Here is an 11,393-nt window from a genome sequence, read left to right on the forward strand (position 1 = left end):
GTTTCTTTTGATTAAACGTTCTTTTATACTGTGTATGGTTACATTGTATTGAAATACTGTGGTATTCTTTTGTGTCTTATAAAAAAAAAAAATGGTACAATAACTCTATAATACTGTAATACTATAATCAGTTGTGGAAAAAGTACCCAATTGTCATACTTGAGTAAAAGAAAATGACTCAAGTAAAAGTAAAAGTTAATGGGGAACCCACGCCTGCCTACTTATTTTTCTCTTCTACCCATGTAGCCGGACGCCGCTCTGGCCTGGTGGAACTGTCGCCGCCGTGTCGGCTTTCCACAACCAACTAGCCGGTAACCTGCAGGGATCCCTCCCCGAAGGGGTCTCCCCCCGTTCCTGGAGAATGGAGCTAGTAGGATACATGGAACTCTATTCCACATCAGGTAACCGATGCAAGCAGTAGAATCAGATTTTTTTTAAACGATACAAATACACCTTATGGATCCGCAGGGACTAGGAAGAGACACACACACACACACACACACACACACACACACACACACACACACACACACACACACACACACACACACAGGTACAGACACACGCATATGCACACAAACACTAGCACACACAATCTAAACACACATACACTGTTATATTGTTGTATGGTGGTATTATACACTACCGGTCAAACGTTTTGGAACACCTACTCATTTAAAAGGTTTTTCTTTATTTTTACTATTTTCTACATTGTAGAATAATAGTGAAGACATCACAACTATGAAATAGCACATATGGAATCATGTAGTAACCAAAAAAGTGTAAAAGAAGTCAAAATATATTTTATATTTGAGATTCTTCAAATAGCCATCCTTTGCCTTGATGACAGCTTTGCACACTCTTGGCATTCTCTCAACCAGCTTCAACTGGAATGCTTTTCCAACAGTCTTGAAGGAGTTCGCATACATGCTGTTGGCTGCTTTTCCTTCATTCTACGGTCCGACTCATCCCAAACCATCTAAATTGGTTTGAAGTTGGGGGATTGTGGAGGCCAGGTCATCTGATGCAGCACTCCATCACTCTTCTTCTTGGTAAAATAGCCCTTACACAGCCTGGAGGTGTGTTGGGTCATTGTCCTGTTGAAAAACAAATGACAGTCCCACGAAGCCCAAACCAGATGGGATGACATATCGCTACAGAATGCTGTGGTAGCCATGCTGGTTAAGTGTGCCTTGAACTCTAAATAAATCAGACAGTGTCACCAGCAAAGCACCATCACATCTCCTCCTCCATGCTTCAAGGTGGGAACTACACATACGGAGATAATCCATTCACCCACACCGCGTCTCACAAAGACACGGCAGTTGGAACCAAAAACCTCCAATTTGGACTCTAGACCAAAGGACACATTTCCACAGGTTTAATGTCCATTGCTTGTATTTCTTGGCCCAAGAAATTCTCTTCTTCTTCTTGGTGTCCTTTAGTAGTGGTTTCTTTGCATCAATTCGACCATGAAGGCCTGATTCACACAGTCTACTCTGAACAGTTGATGTTGAGATGTCTGTTCCTTGAACTCTGAAACATTTACTTGGGCTGCAATTGCTGAGGCTGGTAACTCTTAATCAAGTTATCCTCTGCAGCAGAGGTAACTCTGGGTCATCCTTTCCTGTGGCGGTCCTCATGAGAGCCAGTTTCATCATAGCGCTTGATGATTTTTGCACTTGAAGAAACTTTCAAAGTTCTTGACATTTTCCCTATTGACTGACCTTCATGTCTTAAATGGACTGTCGTTTCTCTTTGCTTATTTGAGCTGTTCTTGCCATAATATGGACTTGGTCTTTTACCAAATAGGGCTGTCTTCTGTATACCCCCCCAACCTTATCACAGCACAACTGATGGGCTCAAATGCATTAAGGAGGAAAGAAATGCCACAAATTAACTTTTAAGGCACATCTGTTAATTGAAATGCATTCCAGGTGACTACCTCATGAAGCTGGTTGAGAGAATTCCAAGAGTGTGCAAAGCTGTCATCAAGACAAAAGGTGGCTATTTGAAAAATCTAAAATCTCAAATATATTTTGATTTAACACATTTTTGGTTACTACATGATTCCATGTGTGTTATTTCATAGTTGTGATGTCTTCACTATTATTCTACAATGTAAAAAATAGTCAAAAATAAAGAAAAACCCTTGAATGAGTAGGTGTTCTAAAACTTTTGACCGGTAGTGTACATTTTGTTTTGTAGATATGTAGTGGTGTAATAATCTTATGATGTACTGTTTTATCTTTTGTTTTATTTGTAATGTAAGTGCCTTAATGTGTTTGGACCCCAGGAAGAGTAACTGCAGCCAAGGCAGCAGCTAATGGGGATCCCTAATAAATACAAATATAAGGTCACCCAGTAAAATACTATTAGTGTAAAAGTCTTAAAGTATTTGGTTGTCAAAAGTAAATGTAATTGCAAAAAAATACTTAAGTATCAAGAGAAAAAGTATCAATAATTTCAAATTGTTTATATTAAGCAAACCAGCACAATTTTCTTGTTTTTTAACATTTATGGCTAGCCTGGGCTACACTACAACATGCAGACATCATTTACAAACAAAGTATTTGTGTTTAGTGAGTCTGCCAGATAAGAGGCAGTAGGGATGACCAGGTATGTTCTCTTGATAAGTGCGTGAATTGGACCAATTTCCTGTCATGCTAAGCATTCAAAATGTAACGAGTACTTGTGGGTGTCAGGGAAAATGTATGGAGTAAAAAGTACATTATTTTATTTAGGAATGTAGAGAAGTTAAAGTAAAAGTTGTCAAATATAAATAGTAAAGTACAGATACACAAAAAAACTACTTAGGTACTTTACACCACTGACTATAATGATTCTGCGACTCCACTGCTTGCTTCAAAGAAATCCTCTTTAGTCTCCTTATTTTGCTGTAAAGGTTTTATACCTATCCGAGGACATTTAAGTTGGATCACATAAATATTCCATTATCCTTCTTCCCTTTCCAAGGCTGATAGTGAAAGCAGCAAGGTGACAATCATTTAATGAGCTTGTTGTAAATCTAAGAGCCTTTGGATATTTCATATCACAGGGGAACAAAGTTTAATCAAAACAGGAAGATTGGTCTGGGAGAGCTCTGTATATGAACAGAAAGGAGCAGAATTTATTGGCAGCCCTTGAAAAGACAATTGACTTTTTATTACAGGCATGAAATTAGTAATCTGACCTGCTATTTTAGTGAAATAAATCGAGTTAAGAGATTGATGTGGATAAATGTCACAATAAAAAAGTATAGCTGGTAAGACATGTTATCTCTATGCTCCTGCTCCTTTGCTCTCTCTGCATCTATCTTGTTTTTCTTACAACTGGAAGTAGCCTTCGGTCCAAAAATCCCCCACTTCATATATTTGTTCAAGGCATTGCTCAACATTTTGGGGAAATAGTGTAATAGGTTTTATCGATCCTGGCTGTCTGGTCTACCTACTACACTGTTAGTAATAACACTCTCACCCTCCCAATCACATCAACAGTTGTTATGTCAACACAGCTTTTCCTAAAAGATATCTGAAGTGATCAGTATTTCTCCAGCACACCGTATAGCTTTACTTCAGCTGAGGGACGAACATAGGAGCTCATTTGTGCACCTGAGTGATCCTGTTAAACATACCAGTAAGAGTATTCACTGCACAGGAAACCCTACAGTACAGAATGACAGCACTTCAGTCCCTACTGTAAATACACAGACAACCCAACAGTATACATACTGTAGAGTCATATACCTACAGTAAATCAACCACTAAGGGTGAATATGTTACTGGATTGAAAGTGAATCTTCATTTGACATCAGCAAATGAATAGTGCTCAGATTCTCCCCCAGCATTGTATGACTGATCTTAAGTAACTGCTTAACTGCTCTTTCCATAACACACAAAAGTCCCTTTCCTCCATCACTGTGTGAGTGAGTGGCTGAGATTAACAATATTCCCACCAGCAGTGGTGTAAAGTATTTAAGTAAAAATACTTTCAAGTACTACTTAAGTCGTTTTTTGGGGTATCTTACTATTTAGATTTTTGAATGTTGGAGTGTGCCCCTGGCCGTCCATAAATAAATAAAAAACAAGAAAAAGGTGCCATCTGGTTTGCTTTGATTTTATACTTTTACTTTTGATACTTAAGTATATTTTAGTAATTACATTTACTTTTGATACTTACGTATATTTTAAACCAAATACTTTTAGACTTTTACTCAAGTAGTATTTTATTGGGTGAAATGTATTTTTACTTGAGTCATTTTCTATTAAGGTATCTTTACTTTTACTCAAGTATGACCGTTGGGTACTTTTTCCACCACTGACTACCAGTCACACTGCAATTAACACCTGAGACTTGAAACCCCATAAGCTGTAGCCTTCAACCAAGTCCCCAAACAGAGAGAGAGTCTGGCTGCATGGGACAGCGCTCACTGTGTGTACTGTTTTCCTTCCTCTTACTTTAACATGTTGGACTTGTGCACTGTAGCGTGAGCAATGTGGAGGTGAAGTACCTTGTAATTGTTTGCAAGTGGCAGATTCCTCTAACTCAAACGATGTCTGGCAAGGTCACATTAGCAAGTGTGATATTTACACTATGACGCTCAGCAGACTGACACGTTATGACAAACTGTCACACAGTAGTGTTTCACCCTCCCAAGGCTTTGTCTTTCTGGGTTGTTTTGTTATGAGTGCACTATGACAGAGAAAGGAGAGCGGGACGGAGAGAGACAGAGAGAGAGAAGAGGGGGAAAGGGTGAGAGAGAAAGAGAGACAGAGCGAGAAAGAAATAGGGAGAGAGAGATTGAAGAGAGTGTTTATGTGTGTGGTTTCCACACGTACGTCTGCAGCACATTATGACAAGTGACAAGTCAACACAGAGGGTACGCATTTGAAGTGTTATGCACGACAAAGGCTCTGTCTGTTCTCCTTTCAGGCCATGAGGGGAGTAATGCCTCCTTGTCTACAGTTATGAATTCTACGTCTATGAAACGTTTTCTCATACATATGACAAGTTCGTTAATTTGACCACATCCATCTTTCCTCTTAAATTCCTATTTATGAGTTAAACTGAGAAACATTAGTCTAGTTGTTGGAAAGTCTGGCTGCTTTTCTGCTCTATCTGATGATGAATCTAGGTGAACCTGAGACTTACATGACCCTCTTCATTCCCAGAGTTATTCTCAAGGATTTGTCTTTCTAAAACATTACTAATCCTATGTCTGTTATCCCACTTCTGGAGCTGTGTTGACATAAAACTAATTTCAGTTTTAACACACAGGTTTGAATAGCATCCTTTTCTACTACAGTTAATAGGAACGTAGGGAAATTAATCAACGGATTCAAATAAACAGCAGCAGCAGCCGATTGGAAGTTAAAAGCCTGTAAAAATGAGTCTGTTTGGATACAGAGGGCTTTGAGCAGCCACATTATACTTGCCTCGTTCTTATCATGGTCTCCCTGCAGGCTTTCACAAGCACTTGATTAGCAAACAGAAGAGTTAAGATAAAATGCAGCTCTATCCTCTCCATTACCGTGTCAAGGGAGCAAGAGGCTTTTCATGCTTATAGATCAAATCAAAATTGAATTTTATTTGTCACATTCTTCGTAAACTAACAGTGAAATGCATACGTGTCCTTTTCCAACAATGCAGATTGAAAGATAAAATACAAAAATAAAAATAGTGACACAAGGAGTAAGTAAACAGTGAATAATGAACAACAATACTGAGTAAAGGTAACATGGCTATATACAGGGAGTACCAGTACTGAGTCGATGTGCAGGGGTATGAGGTAATTGAGGTATCTATGCACATATAGGTAGGGGTAAAGTGACTAGGAAACAGGATATATAATAGACAGTAGCAGCAGCGCATTTCATGATTAATGACTCATGGTGTAATTATAACTTACAGGAACTCAAGTCCTTTTGTTCACCTGACCTAGAATTCCTCACAATCAAATGTCGACCGTTTTATCTCCCAAGAGAATTCTCTTTGGGTATTGTCACAGCTGTGTATATCCCCTCAAGCCAATACCACGAAGGCCCCCAAGGAACTTCAATGGACTTTATGCAAACTGGAAACCATATATCCTAAGGCTGCATTTATTGTAGCTGGGGATTTTAACAAAGCAAATATGAGGAAAAGGTTACCTAAATTCTATCAGCATATTGACTGTAGCACTCGCGCTGGATAAACACTGGATCATTGTAACTAACTTCCGGGATGCATACAAGGCCCTCCCCCGCCCTCCTTTTGGCAAATCTGACCACCACTCCATTTTGCTCCTCCCTTCATATAGGCAGAAACTCAAACATGAAGCACCCATGCCAAGGACTATTCAATGCTAGTCTGAACAACTCGGAAATCCACGCTTTGAGATTGTTTTGATCATGGGGACTGGGATATGTTTAGGTAGCCTCTGAGAATAATATGAACGTGTACACTGAAACGGTCACTGAGTTTATCAAGAAGTGTATAGGAGATGTTGTACCCACTGTGACTATTAAAACCTACCCTAACCAGAAACCGTGGCTAGATGGCAGCATTCGTGCAAAACTGAAAGCACAAACTACTGCATTTAACCATGGCAAGGTGACTTGGAGTATGGCACAATACAAAGAGTAGTTGTTCCCTCTGCAAGGCAATCAAACAGGCAAAACATCAATATCAAGACAAAGTGGAGTCGCAATTCAACGACTCAGACACGAGACGTATGTGGCAGGGTTTACAGACAATCATGGACTACAAAAGGAAAACCAGCCACGTCGAGGACACCAAAGTCTTGTTGCCAGACAAGCTAAACACGTTCTTTGCCCACTTTGAGGATAACACAGTGCCACTGATGCGGCTAGCTACAAGGACTGTGGGCTCTCCTTCTCTGTGGCTGACGTAAGACATTTACTCATGTTAATCCTTGCAAGGATCACAGACAACATCCCCAGCCGTGTCCCCAGAGCATGCACAGACCAGCTTGCTGGTGTGTTTACGGACATATTGAATCTCTCCCTATCCCAGTCTGCTGTCCCCACATGCGTCTAGATGGCCACCATTGTTCCTGTACCCAAGAATGCAAAGGTAACTGAACTAAATGACAGTCACCCCGTAGCACTCACTTCTGTCATCATGAAGTGCTCAGCATTCAACACCATAGTACCCTCCAAGCTCATCATTAAGCTTGAGGCCCTGGGTCTGAACCAAGCCCTGTGCAATTGGGTCCTGGACTTAATGACGGGCCGCCCCCAGGTGGTGAAGGCAGGGAACAACACCTCCACTTCGCTGATCCTCAACACCGGGGCCCCACAAGGTTGTGTGCTCAGCCCCCTCCTGTACTCCCTGTTCACCCATGACTGTGTGGCCATGCACGCCTCCAACTCAATCATCAAGTTTGCAGATGACAACAGTAGTAGGCTTAATTACCATCAACGACGAGAGCCTACAGGGAGGAGGTGAGTGCTCTCAGAGTGTGGTGTCAGGAAAATAACATCTCACTATGTCAACAAAACAAAAGGAGATGATCGTGGACTTCAGGAAACAGCAGAGGGAGCACCCCACTATCCATATCGACGGGACAGCAGTGGAGAAGGTGGAAAGTTGAGTTCCTCCGCGTACACATCATTGACAAACTGAAATGGTCCACCAACACAGACAGTGTGGTGAAGAAGGCGCAACAGTGCCTCTTCAACCTAAGGAGGCTGGAGAAATTTGGCTTGTCACCTAAAACCCTCACAAACTTTTACAAATGCACAATTGAGAGCATCCTGTCAGGCTGTATCACCGCCTGGTACAGCAACTGAACCGCCCACAACCTCAGGGTTCCCCAGAGGGTGGTGCGGTCTGCACAACGCATCATCGGGGGCAAACTACCTTCCCTCCATGACACTTACAACACACGATGTCACAGGAAGGCCAAAAAGATCATCAAAGACAACAACTACCCGAGCCACTGCCTGTTCACCCCGCTATCATCCAGAAGACGAGGTCAGTACAGGTGCATCAAGCTGGGAACAAGAGACTGAAAAACAGCTTCTATGTCAAGGCCATCAGACTGCTAAACAGCCATCACTAGCACAGAGAGGCTGCTGCCTATATACAGACTTGAAATAATTGGCCACTTTAATAAATGGAACACTAGTCACTTTATTAATAATGCCACTTTATTAAAGTTGCAAAAATAACTTCTGGACATCAGAACTGGGATTACTCACCACGAACTAGAAGAAGCTTTTTCCTCTAACGAGTCTGATGAGAAAGGTATACTGCTCTCCTGGGAACAGGCCCAGATCCCCGTCATTTGCGTGAAGAAAAGACGGAGGAAAAGAGCACGTAGATCGGGCTGCCTTTTGAAAATCCGTAGGCGAGCGAGTAATCTCCCAATGCCAACAATTCTACTTGCTAACGTTGGAAAATAAAATTCATGACCTACGATTACGATTATCTTACCAACGGGACATAAAGAACTGTAATATCTTATGTTTCACCGAGTCGTGGCTGAACGACAACACGGATAATATAGAGCTGGAGGGATTTTCAATGCACCAGCAGAACACAGAAGCTACGTCTGGTAAGAAGAGGGGTGGGTGTTTGTGTCTTTATGTCAATAACAGCTAGTGCGCGATGTCTAATATTAAAGAAGTCTCAAGGTATTGTTCGCCTGAGGTAGAGTACCTTATAATAAGCTGTACACCACACTAGCTACCAAGAGAGTTCTCATCTATATTATTTGTAGCCGTCTATTTACCACAGACCGATGCTGGCACTAAGACTGCACTCAACCAACTCTAAGGCCATAAGCAAACAAGAAAATACTCACCCCGAAGCAGCGCTCCTAGTGTCCGGGGACTTTAATGGAGGCAAACTTAAATCAGTTTTACCTCATTTTTACCAGCATGTCACATGTGCAACCAGAGGGGAAAAAAACTCTAGACCACCTTTACTCCACACACAGAGATGCATACAAAGCTCTCCCGTCCCTCCATTTGGCAAATCTGACCGTAATTCTATCCTCCTGTTTCCTGCTTACAAGCAAAAACTAAAGCAGAAAGTACCAGTGACTCACTCAATACGGAAGTGGTCAGATAACACGGATAATACGCTACAGGACTGTTTTCTAGCACAGACTGGAATATGTTCCGGGATTCATCCAATGGCATTGAGGAGTATACCACCTCAGTCATCGGCTTCATCAATAAGTGTATCGACAACGTTGTCCCCACAGTGACCGTATGTACATATCCCAACCAGAAGCCATGGATTACAGGCAACATCCGCATCAAGCTACAGTGAGGAGAAAAAAGTATTTGATCCCCTGCTGATTTTGTACGTTTGCCCACTGACAAAGAAATGATCAGTCTATAATTTTAATGGTAGGTTGATTTCAACAGTGAGAGACAGAATAACAACAAAAACATCCAGAAAAACGCATGTAAAAAATGTTATAAATTGATTTGCATTTTAATGAGGGAAATAAGTATTTGACCCCCTCTCAATCAGAAAGATTTCTGGCTCCCAGGTGTCTTTTATACAGGTAACGAGCTGAGATTAGGAGCACACTCTTAAAGGGAGTGCTCCTAATCTTAGTTTGTTACCTGTATAAAAGACACCTGTCCACAGAAGCAATCAATCAATTAGATTCCAAACTCTCCACCATGGCCAACACCAAAGAGCTCTCCAAGGATGTCAGGGACAAGATTGTAGACCTACACAAGGCTGAAATGGGCTACAAGACCATCGCCAAGCAGCTTGGTGAGAAGGTGACAACAGTTGGTGCGATTATTCGCAAATGGAAGAAACATAAAAGAACTGTCAATCTCCCTCGGCCTGGGGCTCCATGCAAGATCTCACCTCGGGGAGTTGCAATGATTATGAGAACGGTGAGGAATCAGCCCAGAACTACACGGGAGGATCTTGTCAATGATCTCAAGGCAGCTGGGACCATAGTCACCAAGAAAACAATTGGTAACACACTACGCCGTGAAGGACTGAAATCCTGCAGCGCCCGCAAGGTCCCCCTGCTCAAGAAAGCACATATAAATGCCCGTCTGAAGTTTGCCAATGAACATCTGAATGATTCAGAGGACAACTGGGTGAAAGTGTTGTGGTCAGATGAGACCAAAATGGAGCTCTTTGGCATCAACTCAACTCGCCGTGTTTGGAGGAGGAGGAATGCTGCCTATGACCCCAAGAACACCATACCCACCGTCAAACATGGAGGTGGAAACATTATGCTTTGGGGGTGTTCTTCTGCTAAGGGGACAGGACAACTTCACCGCATCAAAGGGACAATGAACGGGGCCATGTACCGTCAAATCTTGGGTGAGAACCTCCTTCCCTCAGCCAGGACATTGAAAATGGATCGTGTATGGGTATTCCAGCATGACAATGACCCAAAACACACGGCCAAGGCAACAAAGGAGTGGCTCAAGAAGAAGCACATTAAGGTCCTGGAGTGGCCTAGCCAGTCTCCAGACCTTAATCCCATAGAAAATCTGTAGAGGGAGCTGAAGGTTCGAGTTGCCAAACGTCAGCCTCAAAACCTTAATGACTTGGAGAAGATCTGCAAAGAGGAGTGGGACAAAATCCCTCCTGAGATGTGTGCAAACCTGGTGGCCAACTACAAGAAACGTCTGACCTCTGATTGCCAACAAGGGTTTTGCCACCAAGTACTAAGTCATGTTTTGCAGAGGGGTCAAATACTAATTTCCCTCATTAAAATGCAAATCAATTTTTTACATTTTTGACATGCGTTTTTCTGGATTTTTTTGTTGTTATTCTGTCTCTCACTGTTCAAATAAACCTACCATTAAAATTATAGACTGATCATTTCTTTGTCAGTGGGCAAACGTACAAAATCAGCAGGGGATCAAATACTTTTCCCCTCACTGTAAAAACTTGACCTGAAATCCCGCTATGCCCTCAGACGAACCATCAGACAAGCAAAGCGTCAATACAGGATTAAGTTTGAATCCTACTAAAACTATTACGGACTATAAAGGGAAAACCAGACGCGAGCTGCCCAGTGACATGAGCCTACCAGACGAGCTAAATGCCTTTTATGCTAGCTTCGAGGCAAGCAACACTGAAGTATGCACGAGAGCACCAGCTGTTCTGGATGACTATGTGATAATGCTTTCGGTAGCCGATGTGAGCAAGACCTTTAAACAGGTCAACATTCATAAAGCCGTGAGCCAGATGGATTACCAGGACGTGTACTCAAAGCATGCGCGGTCCAACTGGCAAGTGTCTTCACTGACATTTTCAACCTCCCCCTGACAGTCTGTAAAACCTACATGTTTCAAGAAGACCACCATAGTGCCTGTGCCCAAGAAAGCGAAGGTAACCTGCGTAAATGATTTACCACCCCGTAGCACTCACGTCGGTATCCATGAAGTGCTTTG

The sequence above is a fragment of the Salmo salar genome, chromosome 24 (assembly GCF_965601325.2).
Source record: "Salmo salar chromosome 24, fSalSal1, whole genome shotgun sequence".
In the NCBI taxonomy this organism is placed as follows: domain Eukaryota; kingdom Metazoa; phylum Chordata; class Actinopteri; order Salmoniformes; family Salmonidae; genus Salmo; species Salmo salar.